Source organism: Protomyctophum bolini (assembly GCF_963924005.1).
Source record: "Protomyctophum bolini genome assembly, chromosome: 3".
Taxonomy (NCBI): Eukaryota; Metazoa; Chordata; class Actinopteri; order Myctophiformes; family Myctophidae; genus Protomyctophum; species Protomyctophum bolini.
Genome location: NC_137864.1, coordinates 3,052,538 through 3,070,005, shown reverse-complemented (window position 1 = coordinate 3,070,005; position 17,468 = coordinate 3,052,538). Strand labels below are relative to the sequence as shown.

The following is a 17,468-nucleotide window of genomic DNA, read 5'->3' as shown; positions in this document are numbered from 1 at the left end:
AGCAAATCACATTTTTTGGAGTTTTTCCCAAGAGACATTATATGTACATATAAGATTATAGATCCACAACAGCCTTATCCGATTTAAACCGGACAGTCACTTTGACATTTTAGCGAATCAAGTACTGATACTTTAGAGAAAGAAAGTATACAAAGCAATCACATTTTTGGAGTTTTTCTATAAAGACGGTTCCTGAACCAAGAATAACCTGGGGGGGGGGGGGGGACGTACAGTACAGTACACCCCGCAGGAGACCTCCCACTAAAAAAAAAGTTAATAAACCCCCTCCGGTATATAAAGTGAAGGTGATCTTGGCGACCGAATGGAGGAGAGAGAGAGACGTGGACGCGCCAGATGGACTTCATCCTGGCCTGCGTGGGCTTCGCCGTGGGCCTCTGGGCAACGTGTGGCGCTTCCCCTACCTGTGCTATACAAGAACGGCGGCGGCGGGGCCTTCCTCGTCCCCTATACGTGCTGATGGTGTTCGCCGGCGCCATGCCCGTCTTCTTCCTGGAGGTGGCCAGCCCATGGGGGCAGTTCATGAAGGCGGGCAGCGTCGGCGTGTGGAACGTGGCGCCGCTCTTCAAGGGCCCGTCACGGTGGACTGGGAGCTGCTGCTGCTGTGCCTGCTGCTGGCCGTCTGGGTCGTGGTTGTACCTGTGCGTGTGGAAGGGCGTCAAGTCCACCGGCAAGGTGGTGTATACTTCACGGCCACCTTCCCCGCCTACGCCATCCTCCTGGTGCTGCTGGTCAAGGGCGACGTCGCGCCTCGGGACGCCGGGGACGGACGACGACCACCAGAGGCCCTCGTCCAACTCGGACAATGACAGGATGAGCGCCGGCTCGGCCGCGGACGACGAGAGAACGCTGCCCATCGTCAGGTCACGACACGAGAGCGTCTAGTAGGACTGTTTTCATCATCAGGTCACGACACGAGAGCGTCTAGTATAGGACTGTTTTCATCATCGGGTCACGACATGAGAGCGTCTAGTAGGACTGTTTTCATCATCAGGTCACGACATGAGAGCGTCTAGTAGGACTGTTTTCATCATCAGGTCACGACACGAGAGCGTCTAGTAGGACTGTTTTCATCATCAGGTCACGACATGAGAGCGTCTAGTAGGACTGTTTTCATCATCAGGTCACGACATGAGAGCGTCTAGTAGGACTGTTTTCATCATTAGGTCACGACATGAGAGCGTCTAGTATAGGACTGTTTTCATCACCAGGTCACGACATGAGAGAGTCTAGTATAGGACTGTTTTCATCATCAGGTCACGACATGAGAGCGTCTAGTATAGGACTGTTTTCATCATCAGGTCACGACATGAGAGAGTCTAGTATAGGACTGTTTTCATCATCAGGTCACGACATGAGAGAGTCTAGTAGGACTGTTTTCATCACCAGGTCACGACATGAGAGCGTCTAGTAGGACTGTTTTCATCACCAGGTCACGACATGAGAGCGTCTAGTATAGGACTGTTTTCATCATCAGGTCACGACATGAGAGCGTCTAGTATAGGACTGTTTTCATCATCGGGTCACGACATGAGAGAGTCTAGTATAGGACTGTTTTCATCATCAGGTCACGACATGAGAGAGTCTAGTAGGACTGTTTTCATCACCAGGTCACGACATGAGAGCGTCTAGTATAGGACTGTTTTCATCATCAGGTCACGACATGAGAGCGTCTAGTAGGACTGTTTTCATCATCAGGTCACGACATGAGAGCGTCTAGTATAGGACTGTTTTCATCATCAGGTCACGACATGAGAGCGTCTAGTATAGGACTGTTTTCATCATCAGGTCACGACATGAGAGAGTCTAGTAGGACTGTTTTCATCACCAGGTCACGACATGAGAGCGTCTAGTATAGGACTGTTTTCATCATCAGGTCACGACATGAGAGCGTCTAGTAGGACTGTTTTCATCATCAGGTCACGACATGAGAGCGTCTAGTATAGGACTGTTTTCATCATCAGGTCACGACACGAGAGCGTCTAGTAAAGGACTGTTTTCATCATCAGGTCACGACATGAGAGCGTCTAGTAGGACTGTTTTCATCACCAGGTCACGACATGAGAGCGTCTAGTTAGGACTGTTTTCATCATCAGGTCACGACATGAGAGCGTCTAAGTAGGACTGTTTTCATCATCAGGTCACGACATGAGAGCGTCTAGTATAGGACTGTTTTCATCATCAGGTCACGACATGAGAGCGTCTAGTTAGGACTGTTTTCATCATCAGGTCACGACATGAGAGCGTCTAGTATAGGACTGTTTTCATCATCGGGTCACGACATGAGAGCGTCTAGTTAGGACTGTTTTCATCATCAGGTCACGACATGAGAGCGTCTAGTATAGGACTGTTTTCATCACCAGGTCACGACATGAGAGCGTCTAGTTAGGACTGTTTTCATCATCAGGTCACGACATGAGAGCGTCTAAGTAGGACTGTTTTCATCATCAGGTCACGACATGAGAGCGTCTAGTATAGGACTGTTTTCATCATCAGGTCACGACATGAGAGCGTCTAGTTAGGACTGTTTTCATCATCAGGTCACGACATGAGAGCGTCTAGTAGGACTGTTTTCTCAAACCGTTTGGTTTCAAGGACAACCCCTAACTCTGACAGTTATACAGACTCTATACAGACAGGTCCATTTTGAACCCCCCCTCAAGGAAGAGGGTCCTCCATTTGGTTCCATTTGTACACTGTCGGAGTTGCAGACGTGTAAGGGCCCGATTCATACTCCTATTTTATACCGCTGTTTCGGCGTTGTGTAGTGCCGAAACGATTTCGGCTCGTCAGACATTTTCAGTAGCACCGAAGAGACGACTTTAAGGCCGTCCCCCACCCCCCGAACCTCAAATGACGTCACATTGTATAGGCTCTACAGCGCCGAACCGACTTTTATTCGTCTCTAAAATAGGAGTATACGAATCGGCCCTTATAGGGTCCATTAATTTGCAACACCCTCAATGAACCAATATGATCCACTTTAAACACCGTCGGTGTACCCATGACGTATACATCACCGTCAAGTTCATGTGCCCCCGAGACGGAGATTGATCATCTCCGTCATATTATAGTGCTATGAAAACCGATCGCATCGCTCTACACAGCCTATAGAGGGCGCTTGTTGACGATGGGCTCGTTTTATTATACAAGACGGCATGCCGGGCGTCAGCTATAGACATAAGGGAGCGCTTGTCTCTAGTTTATTTGTTATTGTTCATTATAAGCAGCTATTTTATTGTTTACTACGGCTGCTACAATGACGAGGAACTGCCCTCCGGAGATGATGGGAGCTATAGTGGCCTATCTTTTATTAGAATTGGGAATGTATATAACGTCTGGATTTGATTGGTCAACAAAACAGCGTGATGGAATCCATGTTTGATTGCCCAAGCTTAGTGCTATATATGGTCAGCGCTACTACGTTCTCGGGCTGCTCTGTGTGCCTTTATACATCTGAGAGAGGCGTATAGTCATGTGGTCTTCGCATCAAATCAAACGACGCGGCCCAAATTTGAATTGAACAAAATGCGAAGCCAAATGCGATTTGTTTTTTTGCCGGTTTTCACCAAATGAGGTGATCTCAGAGGTCATGTGGCTATGATCAGGGTTTTGACCTTCTATATCCTTGTTTACCTGTAATTGTCTTATAGTGGCAAAGGCCTATACACAGTATGTTGATTTGACAGACAACGCCATGACACATGACATCCCAATCAATTCACACATTGCACACGTGCCACTTTTTAGCTGCTCAGAGCTCAGGCCATTGAATGTATTTATTATGCTACTTACTGTAGTCATATTATGCACTTTATGCTCTCCTCCCTCCATCCTTTTAATTGCAATGATGTGCTTGCACTACAAAGAATTTCACACACCCTACTTGTAATGTGATGTGACAATAGAGATTGTCACAATCACATGATTCTGATTCTGAATAATGTTGACGGTTATTGTCAAAACTCTTCAATGGGAATTCCACTGGAATTTACCAGATTGGGGCAGAAGTGGTTATTATATAAGTCTGACTGATGTCATGATATGACATATTCAGCAACTAAACTATATAGAAAGAAACCAAGTGATCTATATGTCATTTTAGATGTTATCTATATAGCGTCATAGGATTTTCAGAAAGCTCTAGGATTTAGAGAACAGTGGGTTTTCAGCAACGGCAGGTATACTGTACGTACAAGCTCGTACAGCGTGACACCGCGCTGCAAGCTTATATACATCTTGCTATACAGTATGTTATTATGCAGGTTAATGCAGGAAACCGGATAATGTGCCATAGGCCTATACTTTAGTGTTTTATTTCATCTTGGGAATTCAATTTCACTGCCGCGTGTGGCCGATGATCGGAAGGGGTGTGTGTGTGTGTGTGTGTGTGTGTGTGTGTGTGTGTGTGTGTGTGTGTGTGTGTGTGTGTGCGCGCGCGCGTGCACGTGTGTGCGTTGTATACATGTGCCATATATTTCCCTGTGTGTGTGTGTCTCTCTTTCTGAAGTAGGCCTACATGATAATCAACGGCTGTCATATTTCCCCATCAGGCTTGTGGAGATGTTTGCTTTGGTTCATCAGCTGTGCTCAGTAATAGTTTATGTTGGCACCAGCAGTGTTGTTTGAATCATTTCACTCCAATGTTTTCATAATTTACACTCGGACGTGCTTCCTGCTTCAGACCTGACGTCCTTGTCGCTCGGTTCTTCCTGGCAACAGACCAGTTTTTTTTATAACTGACACCTGCACAATTTGCTGTAACTTAATTGTCCCTTATACAGTGTGTATTTAGATTGTATTCATCTAGATTGCTGCTCTTGTTCTGATCAATCCTATCCAGCATTTCAACCGCACTGAAGACTGACTATAGTGGTGGAAAGTTAACTAAGTACCGGTAAGTAGTTACTGACAAGTGGGCATTCCTACATTTGACCTCTTGTATTGTGTTTTAAACTTTTGCATTCCTATACATTTGACCCCAAATCAAATGACAATTGATCATAGTGTTAGGATCTGTCCCTCCCCCTCTCCGGGGTATAGTGCTTTCATAATGAGAAGTACTGTCCCCTCAATTCAATTAAAATAAAGGTGTCAGGTGTGTTGGAGTAAAACTACTAAAGATGTGGCCCGTGCCGGCCTAGCGGTCCAGGCACCCTGGCTGGTGAATCCAGCATGACGGTATGTCACGGGTTCGAGTCCCGAATCCCCATGCACTTTGCTCCCCCATCTCTCCCCCCCGATTCCTGTCAACTTACTTTGTATCTATCAATAAAAGGCCACAAAGATATCTAAAAAAGAAAAAAACGACTGTTGTGGACAAAAAAGCCTTGTGTCTTTTTCCGCGCTCGCCGCAATCGGTCCATCGATCGCATCACAGAAAGGGAAACCGCAAAAGCTGCCCCCCCCCGCTGTGATTCAGTCAGTAAGCAAGAGGTGCAAGAGGTGCAAGTCAATGACGTAACCAACACCTCCACTGCACATACTCTGCATACGTCACGGTGTATGACCTGGCCAACCGAATCGCGCAGGTTTGTGCGCAGTCAGACAAACACACAGAGGTAAAGTCAGTGACGTATAACGGCCACAAAGCACATGCCGCCAACGGCACTTCCGCATACCCAATCCAATCCAATCCACTTTATTTATAAAGCACATTTTTATACAACGAGGTTGAAACAAGGTGCTGTACACATAGAAATACTAGAATACCAGTAAGACGCGCAAACGCGGGAAGCGAACGCAGCTGAAACCCTGCAGATCATGTCTGTCTGTCTGTGTGTCTGTCCCGCTGTTACTGTATATGTGGACCTGGCCCCTTTTGTGCCCATATATGGAGCTGAGTGGACCTGGCCCCTTTTGTGCCCATATATGGAGCTGAGTGATTGCTGATGCAACACACTCCATATTTGGATAGCGGGACAGACACACAGACAGACAGACACACACACAGACAGACATGATCTGCTAGGTCTCATAGTAAGTGCTCACTGCGTTCGCAACTAGAATATCAAGAAAAAAGCAACAACAGTATACATAAACAGGGCAACATAAGGACACAATGCAGTGGAAGCAGCAACTCTTGATCAGTATGTTCAAATGCCAAGGAGTAGTAGGCCTACAAGTGAGTTTTCAGACGTGATTTATAAACACAGACAAGGATTGAGAAGCTCTGACATGAGGTGGAAGTTCACGGTCACGGTCTAACAGTTAGACCGTGACATACAGTAACTGAACTGCGGACAAAGCTGTGCGTGCACACACTGCTCTTCTCAATTGTGTGTGTGTGTGTGTGTGTGTGTGTGTGTGTGTGTGTGTGTGTGTATAGATAGATATATAGAACATTTATATTGATCCATCTAGTAACTATAGTTAGTCTGTGATAGATAAGATGACCATGTGGTGTTGAGTTCACAATACTGCCCCCATCTGGCCGAGTCGGGTTACAAGATATCTCGTCTATAGAAGGAAAAACAAGAAATGACTCGAGTCGTTATATCAGCTGGCATTCTATTCTCTCGCACATTGTGCCTATAGTGGAGCTTTCTGTAGTCGCGTTTGTGGTCTCTAGTCATGGTGTGGTGGTGGGGAAGAGGAGAGCGGACTAAAGGCCTATTCATAGTCTGGTTTTTCGGTGGTGAGGTGACCACCGCTCCGGTGGTGAGCTGACCACCGGAGCTGAAATATTCGCTCCATTTTCGTCACCACTAAACCCCTTATCCCTAAACTTTTACTATTTTGAAAAACATTTTTGAATAGTTCAACTACATTGACACGTTGTGAGCTTGTAGACTGGCCATTTTAACTATTCAAAAATATTTTTTGCAAAATAGTAATAAAAAAAGGCAAAGAAGTTTAGGGCTAAGGGGTTTAGCGGTGACAAAAACGGAGCCCATATAAGTGTCCCATTGGCCGTGGGGCTTAGTCTCCCGATGGCCGTATATAGGGCCCCCGCGGCGGCGCGCACAGCCGCCTCCATTATTTTCAATGAACCTAACGCACACCGGCTCCGTCCGCCGCGCGGAGCCGCGCCGCGCCGCCCGGCGCGCCGATAGAACACAGTTCTATTTTCCAGGCGGCGCCGCGCGGTGCCGCGCAGCAACGCGCCGCGCCGCACACGGTCGCAGACGGTGTGTGGTGGGCTTCATTGTAAATGTTTGCGTTGGCTATTCAAAAAAACCCAGCAGATACAAGTTCACGTCGCGTCAGTGTGTTGCCGCACTGCAAGCTTACATCTATCTATCTAGCGTACATAACTATCTTTGAACATTTTTGGGAAAAGTGGGAGAACTATACTATATACTACTGACTTTAGAAAGCATTTGTAGAATGGGCCTCAGGTCTGTTGGTTGAACTCTTCACTGTGTGCATAATGTTACATTGCATACAGTAGGCCTACATGTGTCTCATGCAGACACATGTGAGCTGCTCGTCAGCTTAGTGTGAAAGGCAAACACAAGCTCAGTCAGTTTAACAATCCCTTCTGTATTCAACTGTATGGGCTTCTCAGAGGTGTACAGGAGTGTTGGATAATATTAATAATACAGTGGTAATAATAATAATAATAATAATAATACTAATAATATTTACTCTTATTTTTGAGGGGCGCTACTGTAGCTGCAATATGAACAGCTGCAATACCGCTGGGTGACCTAAAGTGGCACTGTTGAGCAGCCTAAAAGGGGGCCATTCACACTAAACTGCAGCCATGCAGCCAGCTGTGTTGTTGTAGCAGCGTGCACCGCTCAATTCACACGGGTGTGATTTTTCTTATTGCTTGGCCCTGTCTTATATCGCCGCTTGCGTCTATATTTATTATTTGACTTTGTCTCATTTATTGTGTTATTTTAATAATAAGTCTGTTGCCGCTGTGAACTATAGGATTTGGACTCATTCGATTGGGATGTCCGTCCGTCCGTCCGTCCGTCCAGCCATCTGTCTTAGCATTTGCGTGTCTGTCTGGCTGTCCGTCTGTCTGTTTTAGTTTAGTTTAGTTTAGTTTATTTCGCACAATAAAAACCGTACAAAAAGGTATCATCAATAAAAGAAGTGTGTGCAGGTGAGAAAAGAAACCCAGGGAGGGCTTATAAGTGGTTCTCACCAAAGTTAATATACAATTTAAACAAATAGTAATGTACAAATATTAAGACAAAGTAATCAAACATATAGGTATGGAAAAAAAAAAACAAGAAATACATTATTTACACTTGTGAAGTGTGTGTGCCTGTGTGTGCGTGCGTGTAAGCTATGCGCTACATTATGTTAAATTGGAGAGGGTAACTTCAAGAGGCTGGCCCTCAATCTATGTTTAAAGTTACAGAGTGAAGATGCGGAGTTGGCAATAAGTATGTGTCTGTGTGTTTGTGAAGTTGGCTTGGAATGGAATGGAATTCATTCTCCTGTTGTACTGTGGGTAAACTCGAAACTGGGGCCTCTCTACCCATACAGCTATGATATGTATATAGTAGTAGCCAGTAGCCAGGCATTGTTGTTGAGGTGTGCGCTGTCCCTTTAAGAGTGATTGGATCAGTACCTGTGTGGTGTAATCAGCCGCATCAGTATCTGTGCTGATACCAGGTGTGTTGCATGACATGATGGCCACCAAGCCTGATCAAAGGTGACTCCTTTACCCTGAACGACACATTCCTAAACAATCTATAGTAGTGTATTTTCCAAACGATGTGCCGACAAAAATGGTGGAAACAGTATATAGTTCGACTAGAAAAAGTGCCCCTCGGGGCACAATTAGTCTCCACCAGGGCAGGTGAGGTTGTGGCCTCCTGGTGGCACTATAATAGGCCAATGTGGGATATATTCCTCAGCCTATAGTAAGAAAGTCTGTGAAAGATTTCACGTAAATTGCACGCTCTGTTCATGATTTGGGGCTTTTTGTTCAAAACGGGCCAATCCTGCAAACTTTGAAAGCCAATGTTAGCCAAAATTGTTTTTCAAAAGTCGGCCTCCTGCCCCTGGTGGCGCTCTAACAGGCCGTTCTGGAAAGTTTGGGGCAGAGGTTCATCGTTGGCATCCAAGGAGAGTGTGTGCGCAACATTTGGCATCGACCGGGTTAACGGTGCCGGAGATTAGCTGGTAACAGACGGACGGAAGGACACACACACACACACACACACACACACACGGACGGAGTGCAAAACATACTCTCTCCCCATGCCTTCGGCCTGGTGGAGACAATAATAATCCATTACGACACATGTAGACGATTCTAAAACAATATATTCTAAATCCTATTTTGTGAAGCCACTAAGGCAATCGGGACTTCCTGAAAGTTCATATAATGGCCTGTTGTGGCGCTGTCATTGGGCCCAAAAAAACCCCATAGCTCCATAGAAGTCCATGTATTTGGGCCCAACTTCACCTAGACTGTATTACCTTAATAAACATGGTCATGAATACTTTCTGCTTCCAGTCACTAGTTTAAAGTCTCATTTCTCATGTCATAATATTCTTTTTGGAAAAGTATGGTCCCATTTATTAAAAAGAATACCATAAAGTCGCGTATGTTCTGAGGGGGCGTGGCTACCGTTACAGTTTATGATCGGGAGCCACCCCCCCCTTTCAGTCAAAATAAAAACCAACGAAGAAGAAGGGAGGGAAGTCCCGCCTCGTTGTCTGGGCCAGCCAATGGGCCAGCTGGGCCCAAACGGAGCCAGTTCGGAAATAGCGCACTGAGCGCACTGTGCAATGCAAACTAACAGGCGACTGCGCTCCGGCGCGGTATTTCCGAACGCGCCCTTATAGTTAGTGATAGGACATGGTGGTGCTGCATGCCACCAATGCCACGTCCTTCGAAAGTCCTTATGAGCACAACCCGTGTAAGATTTAGAATGTTGTCACCATGCCATTTTTTTCTGCTGCTGATATTTTGTAATGCATGTAAAACTTTGGTGAATACTTTTGGTTGCACTTTACCTCTGGACTCCTATACCCTACATATTGTGCCAACCTTAACACTATTCCATTTTTTTTTTTAATAATCTCCTGTATTATATTAGATTATGTCATTGATTGTAACTTGTTTTAGGCTCATTTGAACTTTGAGAGAATATTTTCTATTAGGACAGACTTGAAATGCGTGGCGTTGCACTTAAACCCCCGCAGCATTCCTATTCTGCAGGTGAACATTCAACAATAGCAGCTCTATGCAATAACAGATCTACAAGCTCAATGCATTGCGCTTGTAGATCTGCTATTTTTTGGTGGAGACTTAAAGAACGCTAAAAGAGGCTAAAAAGGAACGCACCAAGCACTAAGTATATATTTAATAAGGTCTTGTGTTTTGACATCGATAAATTCCAAATATGATCAAGGTATTCCGAGGCACCCTTGGATAATTTACAGTATGTCAAGGCCACGTACGGCAACCACTTTGAGAAGCCTTCATTTATAGATGCCCTTATCCAGAGTGACTTACACGTGTGAGATTGAAATGAGCAGAGTAAACATGAACTCTAGTCAACAAGTGTTGTGTAAATAGTCCCATAAGTAAACAATGTAGTGTCTCAAAGAAAGTGTAGGATAGCAGGTAAACAATGACCCTGCAGCATCTGTCTAAACAATTACATTTGTAGCTGAGAAAAGCAAGAAACTAAATCATGAGAACAAGAACAAGTGCACGGGCAAGATATATTTGTGAACAACTAGCATCAATTAAATAGCCGATCTTCAAGCACATTTTTGGCCCTTTATTATTTGACAATTTGGCCAATGCTTGACCAGTTTCTATAGTATAGTTTGTTGGTTATGTTTGTATGAAGACAGTAATGTTTTTTTGTACCCTTCATCAATCATACAGTATACGTACAGTAAGTGAAGTGAGGCGCAGTGCTGCTATAGACTGCCATGTATATATTGTGTGTATTGGTTCATTGTGCTCCCTACAGAATGTGATACACTGGTGTCCTAGTTAAATGTGCGTCAGTGTAGTACCAAGTTACATATGTGTTCATTATTAGTTCATTCTGACCTGAGATCAGATTCATACGAGGTTTCCACTGGACACACACTGGTCTGATTAACCCATTCTGACCTGAGATCAGATTCTAAGGTCTTCGATTTTTCAAAAATAGCAGACCTACAAGCTCGTAGCGCGCCAGATCTGCTATTTTTCAATAGCTAAAGCATAACATGCATGCTAACACCAAAATGGGTTCCCGTTCAGAAGTAGGCCTATCACATTGGATTTGGATCACTTTGAGAAAAGAGAAACGTAAAGCTTCGATAGTGACTTTATTTTATGGATAACATGTAATATTTTGTCCAATCTGTATATATGGTATATAGTATTTTAATACAACATGACTCATATACAATTGGGGTGGTTGGATTTTGTCTCCCCGCTCTTCTATCGAGACATTTTAGATCGTGTCAAAGGTCACGTACAGGATCTGACACACATTTTGTGTGCCGACCTGTTTGTCTATACTGTCTGCTTCTTATAGTAGACCGGGCGGGTTCCCCCCAGGATTCTATATAGGTCCACTCCACTATACCAAATCTCTTTGCAGTATAGACAGCAGATCTACAAGCTCGTAGCGCGCCACCGAGTGGCGTGCTACGAGCTTGTAGGTCTGCTATTTTTGAAAAATCGAAGAACCACTGACACAGAAACACAGCTTTTTCAGAGAACTGTCAGGATGTAGAAGACAATTTTAGAATCTGATCTCAGGTCAGAATGGGTTTTAACTCCTTGAACACCTTGGTAGTATAGCATCCTCTCGTCGGCTCAGTACTTGGTCAGTACTATGTAAACTCTTCATTTCCATTTTCCAGCCATTCAGTTGCAACAAAAAAAAAGAAAATAAAGTTTTTTTTATTATATATATATAATTTGGGGACCCCCCAAAATAATTTGGCGACCCCCCCCCCCCCGAGGGGTCGCGACCCACAGGTTGAGAACCCCTGCTCTACACACCAACGAGGCGTTGTGCGAGTCCTGCATCTAATAACAATTTAGAATAGAGATAATGAGAGACAGAGAGATATACAGTACAAAGGTTTTTTTTTTGTTTAGTTTTAGGGAAGATCCTATCAAACTGGATCTGGTCCAGGATGTATATGTGTGTGTGTGTGTGTGTGTGTGTGTGTGTGTGTGTGTGTGTGTGTGTGTGTGTGTGTGTGTGTGTGTGTGTGGTGCATGTGTGTACAGTATGTAGCCTAGCGGCAAACCTCTATTTGCAGTGAATCCCTACTCTCCTTCAGAACAACTCTCAAATAGCACTTACAGCTTACAGGTTGCAATTCGAAACTGGCCCCAGTCAAAAACTCAAAGCCTATATACCCTTCCTTTTTACTGTATACATATTATTCTTTGACGTTTTTGCATAGTATACTGTATATTTGTATGTCATTAAATGTTTAGATGAATATTGAGTAAGAACGACCACAATGGAAACAAGCCAATAGGCTTTCTTGCGTTGAAATCCTCTCTTATAGAAGACTTTGTATTGAACTGTACTTTCCTGTGCATTTGTCCTGCAAACTGTTAATAAAGTATTCAATCAATGCCCTTGGCCCAGGCACTGTCTTTTGCTGTTTATCTTTTCCTTCTGCGCAGTTTATTTCCTTTATTTGAAAAGTATAGGCTAATAACACATTGTCGAGGAAGAGACACAATCAAGTCCAGGACTTATTGTTTATCAGGGAATATTATCTAAATAATGTCCAATCTGAGAATACGTTCCTGACCAAGACATTTCTTCACCAATGTGTTTGTAAAGGTGTCTATAGCAACACGACTCACAATCTGTGACAGCTGCTGAAATTTGGGGTATACCATTAATTCAAATTACAAACACCTTGGGCTAAAAACGGATGGACGGTGGACCTTTTTTTAGCCCAAGGAGTATTTTTTTATGAAAAAACTAATTGAATCATGAGAAATGCCTAGTTTGACCCCCTCGCATGCATTTTGCGTGCATACAGGTAATTATGGTACCCCAACTTTCAGCAGCTGTCACAGATTCCCCTAATGACTTTATGCAGGCCCCTGACCGTCTTGACATTGAGTTAATGGCAGGGTGGCAAGTTTGGCAACTATAGCCGCATTGCCATTGTTGCTGTATACGAAAAGCTTGAATATTGATCCTCTTTCTATCTGCAAAATGTTTGTTTCATAAAAATCCACTGTAGACATGTTATGAGCTATACTTTCTGTCAAAACATTCCTTGCAGATGATTATTTTTCTAAAGAGTGTTGGAGTTTGGAAGTGCTCAATATCACTCAGTGGCCTATATGCGTATACCACCTGTTTTGAATTTGCACATAATGCAGGAGAAAGCACTTTTTTTTAATAGTGTTTGTATTTTGATCCAATTACTGAATGTCAGTCTCCAGGTTTTCTTATGACAGTTATTTATGACGACACTATGGCAATAATGGCATATTAGGAGTAAGTACTAGTGGTTATCAAATGTTTTATTTGCAAGGACCCCATTAACTCTGAGAGGGTACAAATGGAACCATTTGGTTCCTTTTCAACACTCTCAGAGTTTTACAGACCTGCTATGGTCATTCAGTGCTAGCTCTTTATGAGTTTCCAGTAACATTATTGTCCACTCATTTTATGTATGACATTTTGTATGTGACAAAAGAATTGACAAAAATGTCCACCACAAGCCAACATGCCAACTTGCTGATGCTCAGGGGTGAGCAGGATATGTTGCTTTAGGCTACTGAAAGGAGCGCTTCCAAACTCTAATCTTTTTTTTTTTTAAATAATGTGTATAGCCCATAGATATATTATAAAACACCTTTCAAAAGAATTAAAACATTAAAACAACAAATAAAAAATAGAAGATCTACAAGCTTGTAGATCAGTTATTTTCACAATTAAATATGTGGTTATTATTACATAATGTATTTTATGTTTGGATCCCCCCCAGGGAAACTACCTAATGTAACTCTTAAACGTTTGTGTTGATCTACTCCTGGAAGCAGCACTACAAATCCCATTAGCTGCTGAACAACACGCCCATGGGACAGCCACGCCCCCCCACCCGCGGTGTCAGGCTTTGTCGTATGACGTGGTTGGTTTAAAGGTCCCTGACAGACAGGCGTACTGTCCAATGGCGTGTGGCGCTGTCCGCGGGGTCCGGGGGTCCGGGGCGGGGCTTCAGTCTGCACAGAGAAAGTGCCACGACTCCAAACTTCACACACAAAAACCTCACAGAAGAAACCGGCCCGGGTAAGACGAAACTTAACTACACTTTTTATGCTTCTATATTCTCTGCGTTTCTTAGTATTCTTGCAGTCAAAGATAGTTCAGCAGTAGGCTAGTTGACACGGACGTTTCTCCGCGGCCAGTGTCGGCTGCATATTTTGTTATTGTTATTTGTTACCATAAGCCAATGTACAAAAAAAGAAAAAAGGTTTGACCCCCACCCCCCAAAAACAAAATGAATGGGGGGTTCAGGTCCAAAAGGACGAAACTTATGCTGTCTTGTTTAGGGGGGCGTAAGACTGTTCATTTTGTAACTTTGCTGCAGGCCTATGTGTTATTTGTTTTCTCTTATTTGATACGCAGTTGAATAAGCCACCTTGGAATATTCTCACTGTAATGAATGTGAATGTCCATTCTGTTTTATATTTGTGCTTGTTTAAGAAGAGTTCGGGTGTAGGGTTAGACTGGGGGAAAGGAGACTTTGCCCCTGGTTATCTTCAAAGCATTGTCAATATAACCTATAGATGTATCATACAGATTACATGACACATCAGCAGTGTCATAATGAATCTGCGCATTGAGTGAACCAACCAACCAACTCACATTCCACGACTTTTCCAAGTTAATTGATGAAGCTTATACAAAGTGTCTCTCGTGTTGTTAAACAACGTGTCAGTTTGTTCTGTTCACGTTCAGAACTCTGTGTTCTGATCAGCATTGTACAGAGAGAGAGAGAGAGAGAGAGAGTCCTGCGCATCTGCATGAGGAGAAAAACCTCCTTCTCACTTACAAAAAAAAAGAAAAAAAACATCATATACTGAAAATACCTCCACTGTGAAGAGTGGGGAAAACGTAAGGCATGCAATGGTTGAATGTTCTTTTTTTTTGGGAAGCGTTTATAATGTCCTGCATATGTTCTTTGAACTATAGTTAGTAGTAACAGAACGGTTCAAATGGTGAGCGCAGCATGGGATAGTGTTTGTGGTATAAGAAAAGTTGCAGGTTTGCTGTATATTTGCAGGAGTTACATAACGGAGGGGCCACAGCACAAAGGGTTAATTGTCAGTAGAGACACGTCGCCCCTGCAAGCCAGTAAAAAAAAAAGTTACTCTTTTTTTTTTTTTAGTGGACCTTCATCACTTTTGATGAGGACGTCCTTAAATTAAGCCACACTATTTATTAGGTCTGTTGCTGTTGTCGCCTTAATCTTAATCACATTTTGTTTAAGTTGGATTCATGTCAAAATATGAGTTTTGTTGTTGCGTGAATATAAAGTGCCACAGAATTGACAACTTTGAGTGAATCAGTTATCGGTGATAGATTAAATGGTCGATCGTAACAAATCGCCTGCCGCCCGGCCCGTGCTCTGTATACAAATGTTTTCATTGATTGATCGGCTTGATTCTTCGAGGAGTCATTGATTGGAGGGGGCGTGTCTTTGGGAAAGTACAGTCAGCATTTGAGAACAGAGGAGTTGTATGCCTACGTACAGTTGCCAGTTGGACTCACTCAAACAGACTGAGAAGTGAGAATCGATACGTCACAAATCTCCTTGTAACACGTGTCCCTATATATGGACTAGATCCAGTCATTATTAAACATTAAATCTGTTTAGTCGTTATTTATGTGAATTGAACTATACGTGGGACTATAATCGGACGATAATATGTAACCTAACTAACCAAATGCACCCTGTGTTGTGTTGTGTAACCAAACCGGTAACTGTGAGTTACAAATGGATACATTTTCATTCTAAAAGCTATAATTATTTCAATGCGCTGTTGGTGCGTGTGGCATTTTTTTTTTTAAATCTGCACGAGCGACACCGTTGTACGGGCGGAGTAGCCTATAGGTTTATCGCTTCCATATGCTGTGTGTGTGTGTGTGTGTGTGTGTGTGTGTGTGTGCATGTGCGCGCCATGGGTGTTTGTGTGTTCAACATCTCACATCTCATGCAGAATGTTAAATTATCATTTCAGACTAATAAATAGCTCCCAGCTTCATTCATGATCCTCCATATGATAATACAGGCTGCAGCCTGCAGACAACATGCAAAACCATTATACGACCGCAATCCTTAATGTTATTTGAACGACAATATGTATTAAGGTATATAATTAGGGCGTACATCTGAGTTCGAGTATGTTAATGGCTACAATATAATTAGTAGGCTACATTTATGGGAATATGTTAATACAATATATAACTAGGTACATATGCATGGTACAGTGTGTTAATAATAATACAATATTATATATTAACATATATTGGAGTATGTTGATAACATCAATGCTAGAGTATGCTAATGCAATATAACTAGTACATCTGTTAATACAATAATAACTAGTACATCTGTATTATATGTTAATACAATGTAACCAGGCCTATACATGTATATGGTAGAGTATACGTTAATACAATATATAACTACTACATCTGTAGAGCGTCGCAGTCCCACCCCCTTTCAGGGCACCGGGAGGTATATTAATTTCCCATTAATTTTTCCCATATAGACGTTTCAGAAAGTATTTATTTAACCCATTCTGAACGGGAACCCATTTTGGTGTTCGCGTCATGTTATGCTTTAGCTATTGAAAAATAGCAGATCTACAAGCTCATAGCGCGCCACCGAGTGGCGCGCTACGAGCTTGTAGGTCTGCAATTTTTGAAAAATCGAAGAACGACTGACATTTTTTTAAATCTGATCTCAGGTCAGAATGGGTTAATCAGACCAGTGTGTGCCCCGTGGAAACATCGTATGAATCTGATCTCAGGTCAGAATGGGTTAAAGACCTTTTTAAGCCTCGGACGAAGCCAACTCTCGGCTTCTGACAAATCATGGCAATAAACACAATTGTTTTGAGCCAGAGCAAATAATGATTAGAAAAAAGGGCAGGGTATATACTGTAACAGAGTATACTTTCTGAAACGTCTATGGAAAAATTAATGGGACATTCTTTCCCCCGGTGCCCTCGTGGTTCTGAAAGGGGGCAGGACTGCGTTGCTCTAGTCTATATGGTAGACGTAGAGTATGTTAACAGCGGCACATCTGGTTATGTGATATTATGTATAAAGTACAAACATGATATCTGGTGTTAACACAAGTCCAAAGAACATTTAGAAATAACTAAAAATTTTAGTTTTGTATTATTTGAATTTTCCCAATACTGTTTTCCATAACTTTTGCCTAGTTGGGGTTGATGGATGGATAAGATGATGGATAAATAATTTAGCATATAGGCTCATATCTAATTTCTTATTCTTCATTAA

At 43.0% G+C, this 17,468-nt stretch overlaps 1 protein-coding gene across 2 annotated transcripts in view; it reads left to right on the top strand.

The window, feature by feature from the left end:
• Positions 1-14,162: 14,162 nt before the first annotated feature.
• rrbp1b (ribosome binding protein 1b) overlaps positions 14,163-17,468 on the top strand; it is a 53,887-nt gene continuing 50,581 nt past the window's right edge. For both annotated transcript variants that reach the window (XM_080759919.1, XM_080759918.1), the window contains exon 1: positions 14,163-14,222. The gene's annotated coding sequence lies outside the window, so the exon portion shown is untranslated. The remainder of the gene's footprint in view (positions 14,223-17,468) is intronic.